The 19,213-nt window shown below is 41.7% G+C and overlaps 1 protein-coding gene across 5 annotated transcripts in view; it reads right to left on the bottom strand.

Annotated features, from left to right (window-relative positions):
• The window catches only part of rfx3 (regulatory factor X, 3 (influences HLA class II expression)), a 348,433-nt gene that overhangs the window by 152,943 nt on the left and 176,277 nt on the right, over window positions 1–19,213 (bottom strand). The window lies entirely within an intron of this gene.

Raw genomic sequence — 19,213 nt, 5'->3', positions numbered from 1 at the left:
ATGCTTGCAACAGTATTAGGTTAGCAAGCTGAAAATAAACATTTAAATAAATTGATAAAAGTTACACGCTGGGATCTAATTATGATTGTTTAGCCAAATGCATTACTGAGGATATATGGTTTATGAGATTCTGAAAACCTGTAAACCGTTTCAAAACATAACAACATAGATTGCGCCACATGATTTAAATGCATTGATTGTTCAGCAATCAGAGGATCACAAATACCCTACAATGCAGAAGGAGGCCAAGCAGCCCATAGAGTCTGCACCGACTCTCTGACAGATTACCTCACCCAGGCCCTTTCTCCACCCTATGCCCGTAGCCCCACACATTTACCATGGCTAATCTATCTAACCTACACATCTTGGGACACCCAAGGGCAATTTACCATGGTCAAGCCACCTAACCTGCATATCTTTGGACTATGGGTGGAAATCGGAACACCCGGGAGGAAATCCACGTAGACATGGGGAGAACGTGTAAACTTCATATAATCACCTGAGGCCGGAATTGAATCCCGGTCCCTGGTGCTGAGGCAGCAGTGCTAACTACTCTGCCTTCGTGCCGCCCTCTAATGCGTGACTTTATATTTTCAATTTGTAAATTCAAAGTAGCAAACATCTTAAGAAACAAAATAGCTAAAGTTCGTAGCATAGCAAAAACTGAATAATTAATAAGGAATCAATATTGTATTGTGGAGACCACAACAGATTGGCTTTTTGCTTTCCCCTCAAATGTTAGACAATTAAATAATCAAACTTTTGCCTCAAGCAAAATTAATTCTGTTTGACGTTCACTCACAAATTAGTTAAAATTTTTGATTGCTATATGGTGTTCTTGGTGATTGTATGACATTTACTTAAAATAAACAATTTTCTTCACGTTTTACCCCTTCCAAATATAGAGATAAAATATGCATAAAGTTGCAGCTAATCCACTAGATTTTTGATCCAGTGTCATATATAATTCGACTGGGCAAAGTAATATTGAAATAGAAATGGAATCTATTCACTTGAACATAGAACAGTACAGCACAGAACAGGCCCTTCGGCCCACAATGTTGTGCCGAGCTTTATCTGAAACCACGGTCAAGCTATCCCACTCCCTGCCATCCTAGTGTGCTCCATGTGCCTATCCAATAAGCGCTTAAATGTTCCTAAAGTGTCTGACTCCACTATCACTGCAGGCAGTCCATTCCACACCCCAACCACTCTCTGAGTAAAGAACCTACCTCGGACATCCTTCCTATATCTCCCACCATGAACTTGATTTTACATTTGATTTCAATATAGGTAAAACAGCAATATTAACAAAGAGTAACATCAGGAGGAGAATCAAGATTGGTTTATTGGCCACTCGGTGGCACAGTGGTTAGCACTGCTGCCTCACAGCGCCAGGGACCTGGGTTCGATTCCCGGCTTGGGTCACTGTCTGTGTGGAGTTTGCACATTCTGCCCATGTCTGTGTGGGTTTCCTCTGGCTGCTCTGGTTTCCTCCCACAGTCTGAAAGACGTGCTGGTGAGATGCATTGGCCTGAAAAAGCACCGGAGTGTGGCGACTAGGTGAAGTTCACAGTAACTTAATTGCAGTGTTAATGTAAGCCTTACTTGTGACTAATAAATAAATTTTAACCTTTGAACACTCAGGTACAAAGCAATATTTCTGGGCCTGTAATTTTTTTTTCAACATAAAGCTTTGCTGTTTGGGAAAGTTATTTTGTGTGTTTATAATGAACAACACAGAAATATATTATCCACAGTAATTTCTAGTTGTTGCTGCCTTCCCTATCAATTGAGAACTACATAATCCAATTGTGATGCATTACAATTGCTCCATTGAAGGATCAATCGGCAGTGTGGTTTATTATTCAGCTAACAATAGGTTTAATCAGGAAAACTGATAACTGGTCAGTACCAGTGTTGATGAATTAATATCATGGGCACAGTGGTTGTGGGCGGCACGGTAGCACAGTGGTTAGCACTGCTGCTTCACAGCTCCAGGGACCTGGGTTCGATTCCTGGCTTGGGTCACTGTCTGTGTGGAGTTTGCACTTTCTCCTCGTGTCTGCGTGGGTTTCCTCCGGGTGCTCCGGTTTCCTCCCACAGTCCAAAGATGTGCAGGTTAGGTTGATTGGCCATGATAAAATTGCCCCTTAGTGTCCTGAGATGCGTAGGTTAGAGGGATTAGTGGGTAAATGTGTAGGGATATGGGGATAGGGCCTGAGTGGGATTGTGGTCGGTGCAGACTCGATGGGCCAGATGGCCTCTTTCTGCACTGTAGGGTTTCTATGATTCTATGATCATTTTTTGTGCATCAAATCATCAAACTCAATTTCCATGTGATCCTGATCAATTAAGGCACTAGTAACTATACACAGGTTATAGTAACAGAAAAAGCAATAATTTGGAGCCACCTGACCACATTTTTTTAATGTCTGGACACACAGTGCCCATAGTGAGCTAAATTCAGTGTTCAATTTTTGGTTTTATTTGCCAAATTTGCTAAGTCACTGCTGAAAATTTATTTCATGTCTCAGAGAGCTAAACTCAGCATTTTTTCCCATTTTCTTTTGGCTCATTTTAGTCTTCTATTCATGCTGTCAGTGCTCTTAAAATCCTGTGACCTCTCGCCTACACTTAAATGTCAAGGGTGAGTTCTTTCAAATTGAACTTTTTGTTCTCTGCTCACATTTTCTGATACAATGGAGCTAAACCTGAGAAAGCACGTAACGTTCTCCAGTTTCCTACACCATTAACCAGACTAAAATGTTGCATAAGTACTTCTGTATAGAAATTAATTAGATTAACAATGGGAATTCATGTACCAATAATGCCCCAACACTTAAGCTACTCACTGGACAATATTTTGGTAAATATTCTTGCCAAAATGTTTACTATCATAACTTTTAGTGATATCAGGATGAAATATCAATGTTTTTTACCTGTTAACTTTGATATTTGGAAAATTCAGTAATTTTGTTAGACTGAATCATAGAACCGTAGAATCATAGAGTCCCTACAGTGTAGAAGGAGGCCATTCGGCCCATCGAGTCTGCACCAACCACAATCCCACCCAGGCCTTATCCCCGTAACCTCACATATTTACCCTCTAACCTACGCATCCTGGGACACTAAGGGGCAATTTGGCATGGCCAATGCACCTAACCCGCACATCTTTGGACTGTGGGAGGAAACCGGAGCACCTGGAGGAAACCCATGCAGACATGGGGAGAACATGCAAACTCCACACAGACAGTGACCCAAGCCAGGAATTGAACCCAGGTCTCTGGAACTGCGAGGCAGCAGTGCTACCCACTGTACTGCTAACCACTGTGCCACCGTGCCATGCATTAAAGCTTGGATGTTGGTACACTAGTCTGACTCTGCTCCTGCAAGTCAACATTTTACTATGCTTAAGATGCTGCGCAATTGCATGTTTTTGTTTGGATCAAGTCAATCATAGCTTACATATAAAAGTTCATCCACCAATACCTTAAATTTCACCATACTGATAGGGATTGTGATTAATGCACCAAGGGTATAATGCACAGTTCTGGCCTCCATACTATAAAAAGAAAACGTAGAAACTTTGGAGCAAGTGCAAAAAAGATGTACAAGGGCAGCAAGCTGAGAGATTACCGTTATTGAGAAAATTGGGGTATTTTTCTTTAGAAAAGAGAAGATCTAGAGGTCTTTTAGTTTATGAATGTTTGGAGAGGATCAATGTGGAGAAAATGTTTTTTCCATTCACGGGAGATTCATGGGACAATTATACATGAATCAAATCGGGAGGTAAAGGGGAAATCTCTTCACTCAGAAAGTGGTTAACCAGTGGAACTCATTACCACTAGCTTGCAGCTTAGATGCTTACCAAAGAAAACTAGTTAGGTAAATTAAAAAGGGAATAGAAAGATATTTTATTGGAGGAGAGGGAGTGACATTGTGGTATTGTTACTGGACTAGTCATGATGTGGATATGCCGGTGTTGGACTGGGGTAAACACAGTAAGAAGTCTCACAACACCAGGTTAAAGTCCTGTGCTTACCCCCCTCTCCACTCACATTGTCTGTACCTTTAAGACTTGATTACCTGTAAAGACTCGCATTCCAACCATTATTTTGTAAATTGAGTTTGTGTCCTTTATATGCCCTGTTTGTGAACTGAAATCCCACTCATTTGGTGAAGGAGCAGCGCTTCGAAAGCTAGTGGCTTTTGCTACCAAATAAACCTGTTGGACTTTAACCTGGTGTTGTGAGACTTCTTACTGGACTAGTGATGCAGGGTAATGCTCTGGGGTCCGGATTTGAATCCCACCACAGCAGGTGGTGAGATTTGAATTCAATAAAAATTCAGAATTAAAAGTCTAATGACGACCATGAAACTATTGTCAATTATTGTAAAAACCCATTTGGTTCACTAATGTCCTTTGGGTAATCTGCTGTCCTTACTTTTCTGCTCTTTAAGTAACTCCAGATCCACAGCAATGTGGTTGATTTTTAAATGCTCTAAAATCACCTAGAAAGTCACTCAGTTTAAAGGCAATTAGAGATGGGCAACAAATGCTGACCCAGCCAGAAATATGCAGATCCCATGAATGGAAAAAATACTGAAAGGCTGGGATGAGGGTAAATGAAATGGGAGGAGACTTTTGCAGAGTATAAACACCATAGAAACTAGCTGAGCCGAATGGCCTATTGTGCTATATATTCTTCATTAATGTGTAGGGAGCCATCAGGAATTCTGGGTAACTATTTCTCAATCTTGTCCAGAAAAAAATTTAAGAAAAAGATTACACAAAAATTAGAATATACAAAACTTCAGCTTCATGGTGTTTTATCATCGCAGTCCTAATCCAATGTGCCTGGTCTGTTCCCCTAGACTGCAGCTGCCTAGCTAACCTACATGTTAACATCATTGCTGCCTCAATCACTATTAATCTATTCTATGACACCACAAATTTCGATTTAAAAGGTTTCTTACTATATGTCCTATATTTAATCTTACATCCAATGTCTTCTCATTCTAAACTCTTTGTAAAATTAACAATATAGACTGACAAATCCATGGAGCCCTTTGTTTCCACCATAAGGTTTTAAAAGCAGGTGAAATAGCAGGTGCTATAACCATAATCTTCCAAAGCTCCCTTGATTCAGGAAAAGTCCCTTTAAACTGGAAAATTACAAATGTAACTCCATTATTTAAGAAATGTGAGAGAGATAAATCAAGAAATTATAGACTACGAGCCTATTATCTGTTTTGTGGAAGTTATTTGAATCTATAATTAAGGTCAGGGAAATTTGAGCTGATTAGAGTCAACATGGATTTGTAATGGATAGGTCATGTCTAACAAACCTAATTGGATTGTTTGAGGAAATAGCTCACGGAATTGAAGGCATACGATTGACCTGGTTAGGAGATTGGTTAGTCGATACAGGGCACAAAGTAGGGATAGTGGATATATACTCTAATTTTAAGGAAGTTTCTTGTGCCGTCTGAAAAGGACCAACAATGGGACTTCAACAATTATTAATGAATTAGATGATACAATAGAGACCCATATATCGAAGTTTACTGATAACATAAAAGTTGGTGGTATGGTAAATAGCGTACATGGAAACATAAAATTAAAGAGAGACATAGTCTGATTAAGTGAGTGGGAGAAATTATTTCCAATGATTATGAAGTCCAGGGCTCCATGTACCGAAATTACTAAAATGTGGCAGTCAGGTACAAAAGATTGTGGTAGTATAATAAGGGCCTAGTTTTAAGGCCAATTAAATTGGATATCCTAAATTAAAGAATTGGGCACATTAAAATCAAATGCAGGCCAGACTTGACTAAGGTCAAATGTACAAAGACACAGAAACATGTCTGGGCCTGTCCCATCAATCACCCATCAAAGATCATCGCACTGAGACCAGCAGATCATCGCACCCCATTGAAATGCACCGGTCTACTGTTAGAAGCCCAGATCGGGCCAGACTTTCTGTCACCTAGAGTTCCTGCAGTTACCTTATATGACAACAGGTTACATGTAAGCAACACCATGGAGATGGACACCTGGGGGTGAGCCCCGGTGTCCTGTCAGGCAGACATCAAGAAACCCACTGGACCCCCTCCCGAGACCTCATTGGCCGGAAGCCAGAGAAGTTTCTGGAAAGGCGGGGAGGGAGGGGGATAAAGGTACGGCACCTCAGACACGCCAGCAGCAAAGACTCGACAAGGGAGGTGACCTTGACCATCCGGAAGACTGACCAGAGAAGGAAGGAAGGAAGAAGCTGCCATCGAGACTCACCTTCTTGACGATGGACCAGAGGGACTCAGAGAATCGGGCCTGCAGTTTAACCAAACCACCTTTGTGGGTGGTACACTTGAATCTGGGGTATCACCTTGTTTTATGTGGTAACTTAAGGGTTAAGAGTATTATTATTAATAAACTTATTGAACCTTTACTTGTGTTTGTCCTTTATCCATCTTGCAAATAATGGCATCTGGGTAAAGCTTTTGAGTAAGTGAACTGGTTGAAAGTATCTGAGGTTTTACAGGTACAAAAAGATCATCAAAGAGCCTTAATAAACAGAGGGCTAATTTATAAAGAGAATGGATTTTTCTTGCAGCCATATACAAAGGCCTAGTTGGACCATATCTGGAGCAGCTTACGCAGTTAGATAAAATGTACTGCGCTTAGAGCGTAATGCAGATTCACCAGAACATTACTGGACCGCCATGGGTTAGATTATAACTCTAAGTAGAAAGTTACATTTTTCCTTTATATTTTTTAATGTATTTTATTTTAGAAGACATTTCATTTATCAATATAAGAATTTAACAATGTAACAGGTTTCAGTTTATAGGGTACAATTGTTTCATGCTTTTATTTCTGATAAGGAAGGTCCTAAACACATAACCCTAGACATAACATTGATTCCAATGGGAATATTTTTCTTCAGTTAAAGCCGATTTACTTAAAGTTGCAATTTTCAGAAATGCAGCCATATTTTGAAATGACAACCTACTGAGATGGTAAACTGTGACATGTTGGTATGTCATTTTCTCTCGTCTGGAAGTTCTCAGCGCAAAGCTCATGGCTATGGTCACCTTTACAGCTCCTAGCAATGCCACCTACATCCTTCATTGAGGCGGTAAGTCTGCCTACAAAAGATGGCAGATTTCCGTGAGCACCTCCTTAGTGAAACAGAAATGTCAGATACACTGTTCCTTGCTAAGGTTAAGACCCTGATTGAATATGGCCTTCTGTTGAGAGCCCTTCTCCCTCCTCCTCTTTCTCCTTCCTCAAGCAGTTGGTCTCCTCTATGTCACCACTCTTTGTCATGCCGCAGGTCAGGGGCGATAAAAACACTCTGTCTTTGATGGTCCTAAGTGAGGAAACTGCTTGCCACACAGTACATCTGTGGTAAGAACCTGCGCTTGGAGTCTTTAAATGTAGGGAGGCTGTTGCGCTGCAGCTATCACATGGTTTTGGCTGACCAAGAAGCTCTCCCTCTCCTACTGACTGCCATAGTTGTATTGGAAGGATTTGGAGGTTGATAATTAACCTGCTTAGTCATCTTACAAACACATCTTTCTGTTGTGTTATTATAATAATATAAAACCTGGTGCTTGGTTACTGTCCAAGACACAAGGCATCAATCACTCACAAGGGGTTGAGTAAACACATTGTTGGTTCATTTATTAAGACTAGGCACATGAGAACAGTTATACATTGGTATAAAGCCTGAGGACATCAGAGCTTATGCAGTTCTACCTTGGACCTTTGATGAGGAACAACAGGAGCAGCGGTAGGAACACCATCAGCTCCAGCAGCAGAAGCACACCAGCAACAGCACCATTTGCCTTCTCTTCAGGTACTCAGAGCGACAATGGACACAAATCTGGCTGGAATGAGGCAATAACCCAAAACAGGGTCTACAAGCAGAGGATCAGCTCTCTTGACTTGTCTGAGCACCAGTGCTGAAAGAGACTGAGACTTTCTTGAAAGATTATTATCACAACTTCTTGGAATGACATGTCCATCACAGCAGACCAGGTGAACATGCACTGCCAGTGGCCATAATGGTGGCTATCATTAGAGGGCCATTAGCCTGGTTCTCTGTTCTTCCTGGTGCACTCTTCTCCTGCAAGGAGAGAAAGCAAGAAGTCACGCGTGTGAGAAGCAGATAGTGAACTGAGAGAGGACTGACACAAACTGTAAAGGGTGGCTGTGAGGCATGAGTGAGAAATGTCAATAGGATGAGGAAGATTGTAAGTGCTGGTCATTCAGATGTGAGGAAGTGCCTGGAGAGGAATAAATGAGTTGCCTGAGTGCCATGCAGAAGAATGCTGGGGAAGTCAGTGTGGAGATTGGCACCTGGAAGTGGGATGCCAGTCATCTTCCTTGCCCTCATTGAACTTCTTGGTTGAAAGGACCAGAATCTTGCTTCTCACTTCCTCAGCCACTTCCATCCATACCTGCTTGGTTTGAGAGGCAGGCATCTCTCTCCCATCTGCGGAAAACATTAACTCACTTCAGTCCCTCAAATCCCCACAGCAGGAGTCCAGGTAAGAGTCTGAGGGTGGTAGTTTGCCCTAGTCTCTTCACCATTGCTGCAGCAACTGAAGCTTCAGGAAGCAATGTACAATTTAGGTATTGTTTTGATCGCCACGGGGAAACCAGAAACCAAGATAATCAAATTTACTGAATGACCCCTCCCCCCATGAAGAAATTACCAACTAGATTTCACATTTTGTAACTTTTTACTTTGACATGATTCAAAACCAATGCAAATTAAACATTAAATAACAGGAAAATAATATTTCAAATAAAAAGATAAATTTCATCTTAAATATTTGATATAACAAATATACATATTGCATAACCATTAATATTCCTCTTTATGGCATTACGTAGCCACATAATTCCAAAATATGTTGTTCTTTAGTCACACAGGGTAGGTTAGGAGTCCTATCCAACAACAGCTTTCACCTCAGAGATTCACAGGTGTGATTATCAGCAGCAAACACCCTTCTATGAACTCTGGCTCCCTCGGGTTACAACAGCCCTGTTGGTGTAGCTTTCCAGAGTTATTTTTCAAATGACCAGCCAATAACAACCCGGTTTAGCCACTTCTGCGAAAGCAACTAGCTCTTTAATGTCTCTGAGCTACTCATACAACTTTCCAGGTTTAGACCTTTTTAGCCAGCTTGCATGGTGCCTGCTATAGCACCCATCTCCTTATCTGCAAAACAGAAAAACTGAGCTCTTCGAGTGATTTACTTCTTCTCACACAAATTTGGTGTTTCTCTTTCTGTCTTTATCTACTTTGTCTTTGTATCTGCATCTTTGCCTTTACCCTCCAGCTCCTCCCCTTGTAGTTCTCCTGTCTGTTAACTAGTCATAAGGTTTCGTTCTTAACTTCCTTCCCGTTAGTCCTGTTCACGAGTTCAGGGTCCCCAGATCACATGGACCAATATCTATTATCTAAGAAAATTACAATGGATGCAAACACTCCAAAATCCTTTTTCAAACGTTCCTAAAAGCAATTACAGATTCCATAGACCTCATAAAAAATACAAATTTTCCCTATTGTACTACTTCCAAGTCAAAGGTTGCGCACTGTTTTTAGTAGAGATACTTCTTTTGACAGTGTGGGTTGTCATCATGCGCACACAGATTAATCGGCAAACCTAGAAGTGGGATGTTAATGTTGCAGCAGGATTAAAGAACCATGACAGGGCTCGCTTCTCTGACAAATGGCTTCCCAACACTCTGCCAGCCCACCCAGTGCAAATGAGTCAATTAAAAAAAAAAATCCATCCAATGGGTTCAATCTTCCCAATATTTAGTTGGCTGAAATTTCTGCTCAGGATGTTGGACAAGCAGTCTGACAATTTAGAGATAGAGGAGGAGTCAAGAGTAGCTACGTTCTTGGCATACAGGCGATAACTGATGTTGTGTTTTTGGATGATGATGGAAAGGGGCAGAATGCCGATGGAAAATAGGAGGTTGGCCAAAGATAGATTCTTGGTGAACACCAGAGGTTGTGGTGTGGAAGGAGGAAGAGAGCTTCAGTTTATGTTCCTATTCCCCCGCTTCTAAAGATAGTGAGTTATACCAGGCTATGGTTACTCGATGTGAACTGAACTCTGGCATCTCATCCCAAAAGTTCTTTCCAGATGAGACTGGACAACAAGGCTAGTTTTCTGTGAGACATCACATTAAATATGATGTGCATAATTTAAATCAGGTTAATTGGACGATGGGACTTTGGTCGTTTTACCCTGTTCCCAACTAGGGACATTGATTCTTATTGTACAGTTCCACTGTTAAAACTCAATTGCCAAACTGAGATGGATTGAACACTAGAACCTAATCTTTATTCAATTACAATTTTTTATTTATAAACCCACATTGGATACCATTTACATCCAACCCACAATCTTTTTTTCAATCTTCAATATATACTCTATTGAGCAAATGTACAGATCAACAAATAATTAAATTAACAACCCATAAAGGGGGAACTCATCAATATATACTCTTGAGCATATATACACAATTACACAAATGATCAAATAATGAAATGATCAAACCCTTTAAGGTGCTACATTCAATTAAAAGTCAGCAACAAAGTGAATTCTAGAACTTTTCGTCACACTTAAATGAGCAAGTTCTGGTCATGCTTCTACCCAGTTTTCCTTCCCTAATGTCCTTTCGGCAAGGAAATTTGCCATCCTTACCTGGTCTGACCTATGTATGACTTCAGATCCACAGCAATGTGGTTGATTCTTAACTGACTTCTGAAATGACCTAGCAAACCACTCAGTTCAACCGCAATTAGGAATGGGCAATAAGTGATGGCCCAGCCAGCAATGTCCACATCCCATACATGTTTTTGTGCTCAATTCCTGGAGTGGAAATATTTTCAAAGAATTTATCCATTCACAGGGTGCGGGTGCCACTGGCTATGCCAGCATTTATTGCCCATCCCTAATTGCCGTCAAGGATGTGGTGATGAGCTGCCTTCATGAACACTGCAGTCCATGTGTTATAGGTACACCCATGGTGCTGTCAAGAAGGGAATTCCATGATTCTGACTCAGCAACAGTGAACGAATGGTGATGCAGTTTCAGATAATGATGTGTGGCTTGAAGGGCAACAGAAAGGTAGTGATGTTCCTATGCATCCACTGTCTTTGTCCTTCTAGGTGATAGAGGTTAAGGGTTTGGAAAGTGCTGTCAAAGAAGCCTAGATAAACTGCAGCAGTGCATCTTGTTGATGGTACACACTGCTGCCACTGTGTGCCAATTGTTAGGAGTTATGGCATGAAGAATAAATAAAAGCTTTGCGAGGAGACGTCATTGCTTAGCAACTGGGGGCCCTTTTAAAGCAGAAAGGCTTTTAAATTTAGTTTCAACTGAGTTTGTTTGCAGTTGAAGGATACCAGGGAATGAACATCTCTCAACTCTGCCAGGAGAAGCTGGACAGGACAAGGGAGCTGCAAAATGGCAGACTTCCAAAGCTCCAGATGCAGTTCAGATAACCAGGGAAATGAGACAAGAGAGAATGTATTAGGAAGACTGAAGAGAATAGAAATCAAGTTATTGTTCAGAATGCAAAGGAAAAGTAAACAAAGTTAATTCCAAGTTAAAGAGACAGTTGCAGTAAAGATTTAAAGTGGGAAAGCAGACTTTGGAGGTAATCAAAAGTTTGATGCCATTTCAATATAGTCTGGGAATCGATACTTAAAGCAATGTGGTTAGCACTGCTGCTTCACAGCGCCAGGGATCCCGGTTCGATTCCCGGCTTGGGTTACTATCTGTGTGGAGTTTGCACGTTCTACCCATGTCTGCGTGGGTTTCCTCCAGGCGCTCCAGTTTCCTCCCACAATCTGAAAGATGTGCTGGTTAGGTGCATTGACCCGAAAAGGTGCCGGACTGTGGTGGCTAGGGGAATTTCACAGCAACTTCATTGCAGTGTTAATGTAAGCCTTACTTGTGACTAATAAATAAAACTTTAATTTAAGTCAAGACAAAGAAATCCTGAAGGGCAAGTGGTAAAACCTGAATGCTGCATTCTTTGTTAAAAGCTGAGCAGAAGCTTTGTTTAAAAGGGTCATGTGGAAAACTTGGACTGGATTTTGGAATGCAAACCGCAGATGGAAAGCATAGTTGTGCAAGAAGATTTTGAGGCCTGTTCTTTTGGGAGTGGAGTTTAGAAACTCTCATGTGACAATCATCTGGGGGGAGGATTCTGAAGAGACATCCATAGACACTAACTTGGGTTCAGAGCAGTGTGCCATTGACACAGCCAGCCTGTGTTTTTAAAGGAACTTTGTGTTACAGAAATAATTGTAGCTTAAGATATGCTTTGTAATCCATGTTATCCTTAAAATCTGTGTATATTCATTATGCTGAGGGAGGAATAAAGGAGTATCATAATCCAATTTTTCATGTTTACTAATTTTTTCCTTGTTGTTAAAACTAATTAGTGGTCCCGTGACTCTGTCCCTCCATGTTTTGAAATAAAAAGCAAAAGTCATGATCTTTTGAGCCAGGGTTCCCTTCTTGGATCATCCCATCCAGTTATATCAATTAGGATCATAACAGTCAATGATGAAGGAAGTAAACGTTGAAGGTGGCAGATAAGGTGCCAAAAAGGCTGCTTTGTCCAGTCAAGAGAAGAGTATTCCATCACTCAACTGATTTAAGCCTTGAAGGCGACTGACAGGCTTTAGGAGTCATGAGATGCGATGCTCTTCACAAAATTCCTAGCCTTTGATCTGCGCTTTTGTAGCCATAGTATTTATATGGCTGGTCCAGTTATGTTTCTGGCTACCCACAGCATGTTGATATTAGGGGATTCAGCAATGCCATTGCCATTGAATGTCAAGCTAAGTTCTATCTTTTGGAGATGGCCATTGCCTGGTACATGTGTAATGCTAATGTTAATTGCCACTGATCAGCCCAAGCTGGAATGTGGTCCAAGTCTTGCTGCATACGGGCACAGACTGCTTCAGTGTCTGAGGAGTAGTGGATGGTGAACATTGCACAATCATCAGCGAACATCTCCACTCTGACCTTATGATAGGGGAAAGATCGTTGATGAATCTTAGAAATCTTAGAAACCCTACAGCACAGAGAAAGGCCATTCGGCCCATCGAGTCTGCACCGACTACAATCCCACCCAGGCCCTACCCCCATATCCACCCACTAATCCCTCTAACCTACGCATCCCAGGACACTAAGGGCAATTTTAGCATAGCCAATCAACCTAACCCGCATATCTTTGGACTGTGGGAGGAAACCGGAGCACCCGGAGGAAACCCACGCAGACACGAAGAGAATGTGCAAACTCCACACAGACAGTGACCCAAGATGGGAATCGAACCCAGCTCCCTGGAGCTGTGAAGCAGCAGTGCTAACCACTGTGCTACCGTGCCGCCCAAGCAACTGAAGATGGGTGGGTCTAGGGCACTACCGAGGAATTTCTGCAACAATATCCCGGGACCTGAATCCACAACCTTCTGACTCCGAAGCAAGTGTGCTTCTAACTGAGCCATGGTTGACACATGTAAATCTAATTTCAATGCAATACTAATAATTTCAACCCCATTTTCCCATTTACCAGCTGTCTCAATTGAAGTACGAATCAGGTCACAAAACACTGCTTCATTTTTTAGCTCCGATAAATAGTCTTCCTGACTCCATACCATTTTCATGTGGCATTCTCACAGATCGGGAAGGCATTGGATGCAAAACGCACCAACCTCTTCCAAGGTCAGGGTTCCCATTGTGAGGACTACAGAAATTGCATTTCTTCCTTATGTGCTTTTGTGGATTTTGGAAGACTTGAAAAAAACCCCACCTTTTTTGAGTTTGTGATCACTAGGCGGAAGCCAGCTTAGGACTCTGGAAAAGGCAAATGTAAAATGTTTCAATGCCTTCAATGTCATTATTAGATGCTGTATTCTAATGTAGATATGTTTTAATGCATAAGGAAATGTCCAGTAAAGACATGTTGACCATGCTGACATATCCACTGAAGAAAGTGCCATAATGCATTAGAATGGATGACAGCTCTGACTGTTCTTAAAAAAACTGCTTTGAAATTAGAATAGAATCTCTGTACCTGCTCCTGTCCAGTCATTGGCAGGAGCCCTGCTTTGCAAAATGGCTTTGGGGCACCATCCTGTTCTGTCAGTAAGAGGTAACTTAATTCAAAGTTTTTTGTACTGACAATTGTAACCATTATGAATGCTTGGCTAGGTTTCAAATGCTAACATTCAGCTCAGTAAGTGCTATACTGATCGAAGAATATTTGATACTTTTAAGAAGCTATAAAGCAGAATGCGTCTTTGATGCAGTTTCTTGTTTGTTTAAAAACTTCAAAGGCACCTAAAGGATTATACTTTTTTTTTAACACTAGAGTAGGCGTTTTTTCTTTCTAGCATCAATGATAATGGGTTTGAATGCAGGGTTTTATTAGTTATTAGAGGTTTAATTTCACTGCACTCCTGCCGCCAATTATTTTAAAGTAACTCCCATTGCATGGCTCGAGGACTCTACATAGTGGAACCTTGGGTGTGACTATGAAGGGTACATTGATGATCATGGAGGTGGTATGGGTAATCTGAGGGGGGTGGGGGACATAAGAAATCTGAGGAGGGATGGCATGGTATCAGAGTGGGTTGGGAATTCAGGTTTCTGGGTGTAAATAAAGTTACATATTGGATGGAGAATCTAAGATGTTAGACTTTAATCGCAGGATTAGCAACATAAAATGTTGGAATTGATGTAAAAGCTACCAACCTAAAATGGCTGGTAACTTAAATTATTAGCAATGCATTTTTTAAACAAAAGAAGCCTTCAAACGGCGAGAAATTGGAATGTAGCCAGAATAGACATCTGTGCTTAAAGTTGATATCCTTGTTAAAGAAATCTCTGAACGTGAAATCACTTCAGATAGTGAATAGTGATTATTAAAAATGTAGTCCAGTATGAGGCAGTTAGCTGATACAAAGTCTTGAAGTATCTAATTTTTGGGAGGAATCCAATTTATATTTGGAAGGTAGTCAACTTGCTAGCCAATTCAAAACACAATTACACAGGTTAGAAATAAAACATATAGGGTGGGATTTTCCAGCTCTTCCTGCTGGTGGGATCTTCCAGTCCTGCCAATTCTTGAATTGACAGGACACATTAATAAATTAGACAATGAAAGTCTGTTTGATTACTGCAGAGACTTTCGTTAAAACTACACACCATGAGCTCAAAGGTTTCAGCCAGCCATTTTTGGACATAAGGGGATTGAGTTCCCTTTGAAGAATACCTCATGGGTTGAGACAAAGATACTTCGAAATCTAATATAACCATATTGGATTTGAGAGTTTTTTTATTACTGTTTGTTTGATTATCCAGTAAGTTTTGCTGACAAGATGGATTTTAAAAATTCATGTATTTAGTCTACATTATTTACATGCTATGATTAGCTTTAGTTATCATTTATAACTTCATGTATAAGCTGTACCTCTAATGTTTCTTCAATAAAGTGTATATATCTTTGAATATAATTTGTGTAGTCTGAAATATTTATTATCTCGAGAATCCAGATAAATACATTACTCTAGAAGTCTTGGTAAGATTTCAAAGAGCTGATATTGGTAAACTTTCAAATAAGTTGGTCTGCTAAGACATGCCTCAATGTATGTTGAATCTTAAAATAATTTTGTGGGCTTTGAGACTTCTGGAAGGCAGGACTTGTATTTGAGGACCTAGTCTAAGACTATGCTCTTTTAATGCTCAGAAATTTCTTCTAGTTATCCAGAGATCCAGGATAATGCTCTGGGGATATGGGTTCAAATCCCACCATGATAGATGGTGAAATGTGAGTTCAGTAAAAATCTGGGTTTTGATGAAACCCATCTGGTTCACTAATGATCATGAGGAAATCTGCTGCCCTTAACTGGTCTGGCCTACATGTGACTCGAGATTAACAGGAATGCCCTCTGAAATGGCCTAGCAAGTCGCTCAGTTCAAGAGCAATTAAGGATGGACAACAAATGCTGGCCCAGCAAGATGCCCGGACCCACACTCCTCATGCACTGCATCCCAGTTTGCAAAATGCAATGCAAATCTGACCCCAGTGTGAAAAGACAAAAGTCCAAGGCAAAGTCACACACTAGTTGGGTGTGCATTTTGGAAGGCAGAAAAATGTGCCGGTTGAGTTTCCCAAGCCCGCTGGAAAATCTTATATTCCCTTTGCCTTGAACCATTACAGAATCCTCTGACAGAAAAAAATAAAAGCCATCACAAAATAAACATTCCAAATCAAATTCATGAATCAAATGCCATATTGTATACAAATGGAAAATAATTGCCCATCTGCATTTCCTCAGTGCCTGTGTTCATGTGTCTGCTCTAGAGTTTCAATCCAGTGCTATTTTAGTAGCTGCAGTATGGCTGATGGCAAGCTGCTAACTTTTAGAGGCAGAAGATGGCCACAGAGGGTGACTTTGAGCAACTTTTGAAACTCCAAGGCCCGGTTGCAGACTATGCCTTTTGGGCATAGGTGACAGCAGTCTGGGCAGACAGGCAACAGCAAGGGCATTCGCAGAGTAGCAGGAAATGCAGATGAATGCTATCACCCTGAACGTGGGCAGCATATTCCTACTTCATGGAACCACAGCCACTCCCACAGGTCAGCGCTTTAGTAACCTGTTGGACATATTTCTGGATTGCTGTGACACTCTGTAAGCCCCTTTGCACACTGTTATCCACAGCCACAATGCCAGAAATCTAAGCTTGCATGGCGGCAAGGTGACCTTGCAGGACAGCAGTCTGAACTCCCACTCCAGCATTCAAATGTTGGGTGTTTGTTGATTGTGCTGCAATAGAAGTGGTAACACTGGCCAATAGATAGATGGGCCCATGAGTGTGTAAAAAGAGTAACTACTTCCACGCTCAATAGGAATTTTCCAAGCTTGCACGAAGCCCTGTGCGCTAAGTTGGAACTCCCCTCAATGCGTTTTTTAAGTTTATTTATGGGATGTGGCCATCGCTGGCTCAGCCAGCATTTATTGCCCATCCCTAGTTGCCCTTGAATGAACGTCTGTTTGATTACTTTCTTTAAAAATACACACTATTAGCTCAAAGATTTCAATCAGCCATTTTTGGATGCAAGGGGGATTGAGAAGTTGGTGGTGAGCTGCCTTCTTGAACTGCTGCGGTCCCTGAGGTGTAGAAGCACAGACAGTGCTATTAGGGAGGGAGTTCCAAGATTTTGACCTCGCAACAGTGAAGGAACAGCAATATGTTTCCAAGTCAGAATGGTTGGCATGGTGGTACAGTGGTGAGCAGTGCTGCCTCACAGAACAAGGGATTCAGGTTCGATTCCGTGCTTGGGTGACTGCATGTTCTCCCCATGTCTGCGTGGGTTTCCTCAGGGTGTTGTGGTTTCCTGCCACCATCCAAAGATGTTCAGGTTAGCTGGCCATGCTAAATTGTCCCTCAGTGTCCAAAGATGTGTGGATTAGGTGGATTAGTCCCAGAAGCTGAGTTACAGAGAGAAATTGAATAGGTTGGGACTTTATTCCCTGGAGGTAGAAGAATGAGGGGAGATTTGATAGAGGTGTATAAGATTTTGATGGGTATAGATAGAGTGAATGCAATCAGGTTTTTTCCACTGAGGCTAGGGGAGAAAAAAACCAGAGGGCATGGGTTAAGGGTGAAAGGAGAAAAGTTTAAAGGGAATATTAGGGGGGGGCTTCTTCACGCAGAGTGGTGGGAGTGTGGAATGAGCTGCCGGGTAAAGTGGTAAATGCGGGGTCACTTTTAACATTTAAGAAAAACTTGGACGGGTTCATGGATGAGAGGGGTGTGGAGGGATATGGTCCAAGTGCAGGTCAGTGGGACTAGGCAAAAAATGGTTCGGCACAGACAAGAAGGGCCAAAAGGCCTGTTTCTGAGCTGTAATTTTCTATTTTCTAGTCATGGTAAATGCAGATGTTATGGGGATAGGGTGAGGGGGGTGGGACTGAGTAAGATGTTCTTTCGGTGAGTCAGTGCAGACTCAATGGGCCAATGGCATTCTTCTGCACTGTAGGAATTCTATGTTTCTATGATGCATGACTTGAAGGGGAACCTCCAGGTGGTGATGTTCCCAGGTATCTGCTGCCCTTGTCTTTCTAAATGATAGCTGTCATGAGTTTGGAAGGTGCTGCCTAAGAAGCCTTGGTGAGTTCCTTCAGTGCATCTTGTATACATTGCTGCCACAGTTTGTCAGTGGCAGAGGGAGTGAATGTTGTGGAAAGGGTACTGATCAAACAGGCTGCTTTGCCCTAGGTGGTCCTGAGCTTTTTCAGTGTCACTGGATCTGCACTCATTCAGGTAAACGGAGAGTATTCCATTGCACCTCTGACTTGTGTCTTGTCAATAGTGGACAGACTTTGGGGAGTCAAGAGGTGAGATACCTCGCCTCTCTACTGTCACAGCAGTTATATGGCTAGTCCAGTTGAGTTTCTGGTCAATGCTAATATCCAGGTTGTTGATAGTGGGGGATTCAGTGATGGTAATGCCTTTCAATGATTAGATTTGTGTTGGAGATAATGATTGCCTGGCACTTACATGGCATGTGTTACTTGCCACTTGTCTGTCCAAGCCTGGATTTTGTCCAGGTCTTGCGGCATTTGGACATGGACTATTTCAGTGTCTGTGGAGTCACAAACGATGTTGAATATTGTACAATCATCAGTGAACATCCCCACTTCTGGGCTTTTGATGAAAGGAAGGCCATGCTCTTTGACATTGAACACGGGCCCTCTGGCAAGCTTCCCAATGCACCAAGCATTTTGTTGTGCATGCCCATCAATGTTCTTCTCTAATAAAAACAGGAAATGCTGGAAATATTCAGCAGACCAGACAGCAAGTGTGGAGAGAAGAACTGAATTAACACTTCAAGTCAATAACCTTTCATATCGGTTTCTCTCTCTAGAGATGTACTAGTCTTCACCATCAATCTCTTCTTGGTGCTCCCCCACTGCTCTTTCAAACTGCACCTCATGGATAGCTGAGATGAAGTCACATGGGGATAAAAGTTGTAGTGGCGGGAGGGAGGGGGGGGGTGGAGAATTTAGAAATGCATGAGCACACGATCTGCAGCTTGTAAAACAGAAGAGATTGTGTGATGATCGGAATTTGGATCTGAGGAGGAGGATTT

Source organism: Mustelus asterias, chromosome 6 (assembly GCF_964213995.1).
Source record: "Mustelus asterias chromosome 6, sMusAst1.hap1.1, whole genome shotgun sequence".
Classification (NCBI taxonomy): Eukaryota; Metazoa; Chordata; class Chondrichthyes; order Carcharhiniformes; family Triakidae; genus Mustelus; species Mustelus asterias.
Note: the sequence above shows the minus strand (reverse complement) of the source record. Positions and strands in the feature narration are given on the sequence as shown.